Genomic DNA, 5,196 nt, shown 5'->3' with positions numbered 1-5,196 from the left:
TCAAGTTTGCTGAGAGATTTTACCATCAATGGATACTTACCACAGAGTATTGGGGAAATGACATTAAAGAAGCTATCCAAAGGAAAGAGAGAGGCGGCCATACAGTTATCTGAGGAAAAGGCATTCCAGGAGGATGGAAGAGGATGCGTAAAGGCCCTCAGGCAATGCCAGGCTGGCATTTCAGGGAATAGCTAGGATAACAGATGTTTTGTGAGGAGTGGGTGAGGAAGACAAGAATGATGAGAGTTGAGATTAGAGGATGACATAGAGCAAGATCAGATAAGGCTTGGGATGCATTTTTAAACTCTGGCTACATCAGGGAGCTAGAGGACCACTTGAGCCAAGGACCAGCATTATCTGATATATTTTCCAGAAGGTTCACTTTGGCAGCTACATGGAAAATAGACTGCGGGAGGAGAGGGGTATGATCAGGCAGGAAGCTGTGGATTATTGATTATTTCAACCAGTGTTCTAGCTGCAAAGTGGCTTGAAGTACGGTTAATAGTGATAGAAGGGTGAGAAATGGTATTCTGCATACGTTTTGAAGGTAAGAAAAACAAGATTGGCTTCTGGATTGGACATCGGTTTTGAGAGAACAAGAGGGTCAAGGATGCCTTCAGAATGTTAGAGTCACTGCAAACGGGGAGAATAGAGATGCTAATTACTAGGAAGAGGTTAGTTATGAGAGCAGCACTGAGTGCTCCCTACATTTTTGACACCGTTTCAAGGGCATTACATGGATTAACTTGTTCAGCTCTTGCTACAGTTCCATGAGGTAGGTACTATAAATATCTGCCCCTTTCTCATAAAAATAAATGAGCAATAGTGTGGTGATGGCCAGAGGGAAGGGGGTCTGGGAGATTGGTGTAGGGGAGGTAAGGGTGGATGGGGATATATGTAATAGTGTCAACAATAAAAATAAAGAAAAATAAATAAACAAATAAATAAATAGGCAAACAGGGGTTAAGTAACTTATTAAGGATCCACAGCAAAAAATAGCCAGGACATAACCCAGCATTTGGACTCCAGAACCTGTGTCCTTCCATTAACTACATCTATCATTTAAAATGTTAAAAATTCCATCTGTGTGCAGCTGTGTCCTCAGTCATTGTAAAGTTATTTAATTCTGTCTTTTCTCTTTTATCCTCAATTAGACTTCCTAAAGGCTTACCTATTTTGTTGGTCTTTTCGAAGTACCAGACATTCATTTTATTGAGCAGCTGTTCTATTTTGTTTTCTGTTTTATTAATTTCTGCTTTTATCTTTATTAATTCCTTTCTTCCTGTTTTCTGGGGGAAGGATGTTATTTGTCTTCTCATTGTGAATGGAAGAATGACGATGAATGGAGCATAAAGGTTTATGAAAAGTAGGGGTATAAGTTTAGTGTAGGTGAGGGAATTGCAAATTTAAGCATCTCCAAGTAGTTTTCAGAAAATTAAGGTTCCTAATATTTAAATAATGTTATAATTTAAACATAATATAAACTGGTTGTAGAGAAGTTGGTTGCTAAAAGCAGGGAAAGTAAAAAATATATAGGAAAACAAGATTAAATTAGAATTTAGTAAAATTAGTTAAAATTGAACATCACCATGAATTCATGCTTTTTTGGAAGAGAATTATCTTGCCCTGGTCAGTGTGGCTCAGTTGGTTGAGCATCATCCCATGCAACAAGAGGTGCTGGTTCAATTCCCTGTAGGGGCACCTGGGTTGCAGGCTTAATCCCCATAAAAGGCCTGTGGGCAGCCAATGTATGTTTCTCTATCTCTCCCTTCCTCTCTTTCTAAAAATCAGCAAAACATATTTAAAGAGAAAAGAAGATAATTATCTTTATTGTCTTGATCACGAAGGAGGCCTAAGGAGGAGTGTCTTTCCCTTGTCCTTGTGTATGGGCTGGGGGAGGGAAGGCAGAATTTTGCCATCACAAAATGTGCCTCTTTGGGATATTGATTATTTCAAGCTTGTTATTTTTAAGAAACAATAAACGCAGGAGAAACCTTTGATATTTGCTCAAACTACCTAAAAGAATTTAGATAGAGGACCGCTTCAGGAAGTGAGCCATCATCATCATAGATAACTAAGGTTTAATATGAACTAGGTGTAATAGACAGAGAGGAACTCAGTGGGGTCTTTGGACCAAAGCCCTCTCTATGTCTCATTGTTAAAGATAGCCCAGCAAACATTTACTTACCAAACATTTGAGTTTCCATCTCTATGTGAACTGCCTTCTTCCCTTTGAAGTCCCAACCTTCCTTTCTCAGTTACTCAAGATGTCATGTAAGGTTCAGCTGCCCAATGTGTCCTCGGGCCTCATACACTTATGGAACCCCTGTATGTACATACGTAATACGTCTCATTATTTTTTCATGTTGGCCTGTCTCATGTCAGTTTGATTATTAGACCAGCAAGAAGAATTAAGATGGAAAAGATAAAACATTTTCCCTCCCCCACATATGGAATACTCATAGACACATACTAGGACCCATGTTGGTCTTTAATTCCAGCAAGGAAAGACCCAGGCTCCCTGGAAAGTAATTGAGTCCATGCTTGTTTTTTTGCAGAGAAAATCAGGGTAGGCCTGGAACATCAAGGAAGGCACAGAGCTGAAATGGCAGAGGGGCCAGCTTACAACCTCCCTTTTCACCCATCCCCTACCCAACTTATGACAATGGAGAGATCAAGTGAAGGCAGTAATTGTGGTTAGTTGATACAAGTTAGGTCTGTGGGAGCCATTAGAACTTTAAATGCCCAAGAGAATAGATCATATGGATGTGCCATGTATGAATTTCCAATAAACTTACAGAAAATAATGTCTTTTGAACAATGAAACTATGTGAATATTGCTTTCAAAATTTGTTCAATAGTTGATCTGAGAATGTGATGTTACAGGAGATTATGTAATAGTTACTGTGATGGTTGATTTTATGTGTCAACTTGACTGGGCTAAGGGATGCCCACATAGCAGGTAAAACCTTACTTCTGGGTGTGTCTATGAGGGCATTTCAGGAAGAGATTAGCATTTGAGTAAAAAAGATCCATCCTCAGCATGTGGGTGGCATTATCCAATCCTTGAGATCCTGAAGAGAACAAACATGTGAAGGAAGAGTGAACTTCCTCTCCTGGACCTGCCCTTGGACACTGGGCCTTAGGACTCCAAGGTGTTACAACAGAAACTTCCTCATCCTCATGCCTTCGGACTCACTGAATCATGCCACCAGCTCTCCTGGTTCCCCAGCTTGCCATTGGCAAATTGTGAAAGTTCTCATCCCCATAACTTCACTGAGCCAATTCCTATAATAAATCTCTCTCTACATCTAGATAGATAGATGATAGGTGGACAGGCAGATAGATAGATAGATAGATAGATAGATAGATAGATAGATAGATAGATCGGGTTAGTTCTGTTTCCCTGGAAAACACTGATCAAGTCAGTTAAAAATTGGGTTATGTTTCAGGGCTTGAATTTCTCACCTTAGAGCTTTTAAGACCAGAAGGCATTAAGTTTCAAGGGTTGGAAAGTGAAATGTGGGTGGTCTCAAAGACCCCCCAAAAATGGAATGGGAAGTCTTGAGTGCCTGGAAAAGCCCATTCAAACTCAAAGGTCCAAGCAGGATCTTCTAACTTTATGGAGAGTTCATTTTGGAAAAGAGAGTACCTTCAAATCAGATGATGGGGAAGTCCCAGATGAAGAGTGTGCATTAAATATTCTCGTGACATGACAGGTATCGCTCTGTTTACAGAACAGGGTCCAGCTTAACATGTGAAGCTCAAATCTTAGAGGACCCCTCAGGATTCAGCCCAACCCCGGATCTTTACCCCATGATCCACGTCCACGAAACTTCAGCTTTTGTGCTTTTGTGATGTGATAACTCTGTTCCTCTCATTTATTTTATTTTTCAGGTGTACAACATAATTTGACATTTGTGTATATTGAAAAAATGATCATTTAATCGAATAATTAGGAATATTTAAGTAGGAATGATTAGGCCCAATGTCAGTTTGAGTGTAACATGACCTTTTAATCATTATTATAGTTCTTGGCATATACTTTGATTTTAGATATTTGAAATGTCTAACATCTAAGATAATTTAATTTACTAAAGTTAACATTTTGAATTTTTAGACTTAAAGGGGTTAAATGCCCGTTAGTCATGTAAGTTCGCTAAAAGTTTGGAGTGCTTGACCAAATCAATTATATTAAAATTATGATTGTAATTTAAAATATTTGCAGATCTTTAATTAGTCAAACTAATAAGTATCATGAACTATTTAAGGAAATATTTATCAAATTTAAATGTCAATAAATAAAAAAAACCCTGAGTAAATGGGTGCTTTAAACATTGAAGCAATTACTGGATTCATAAAAATATGATCTCTGTGTTCAAATGTTTAAGAAAAAATTATGCTTTTAGATCAGCTGCAACTTAAAAATATTAGGTTTTGATGAAAACTCAGTTATGAGCAACTGCTATTATTTATAATTATGCACAGTCCACCCCTTCGTCATTCAATATTTACTATGCTCAGTTTTTAATTGAATCCTTGTTTGATTTTCAGTCTTTATTGTTTTTAAAAATAATTCATTTGAGTACATCTTCCCTTTGAGTACTGAGTTGGCCACGCCTCCCACGCCTTGTTGCCATAAGTGGTGCTGTCGCTGTCATTTATTTAAAAATTGCTTGTAATATCAGTTTTGATCCTTTCAGTTCTTTAAAGTGGCCATGCCCTTTCAGCAAACGTCCTTTGATGTTCTGTTCTCTCTCTTCAGAATTTTCTCCATGCAACCCTGCCTCGTCTTTACCTACCGAATTCCACCTTCCTGTCCACTCTTGACTCAAGAAAGACTTCCTCTCAGAGGACTTCCCTTCCCAGGGCAAGGGCAAAAACAAAAAATCAAAACTGTTAAGCAACCAGAAGTTAATTTCAAAATAACTCTTAACTGATGGTCTTTACAGAACAGGTATGACTCATGACATAATTGAAATGCAACTTTGTCTCTTACCATCCCTTTACATTTATTTAGTTAGTGTATTTCTTTCTCATCCCCTGCCCCTCTGTGGAAAACCCTGGCTTCCATGAGGCTGCTCAGATCTAGATAACAAAAAGTCCTACAAACATCATTCTAAGGCCCCGTTCCGTTTCCTTTCAGAACTAGAAGGTATAATCCTATATAAAAAATCAAAACCTCAAGCCTAGCTT

Source organism: Myotis lucifugus, unplaced genomic scaffold (assembly GCF_000147115.1).
Source record: "Myotis lucifugus unplaced genomic scaffold, Myoluc2.0 scaffold_199, whole genome shotgun sequence".
Lineage (NCBI taxonomy): Eukaryota > Metazoa > Chordata > Mammalia > Chiroptera > Vespertilionidae > Myotis > Myotis lucifugus.
This window is presented reverse-complemented; position numbering follows the sequence as displayed.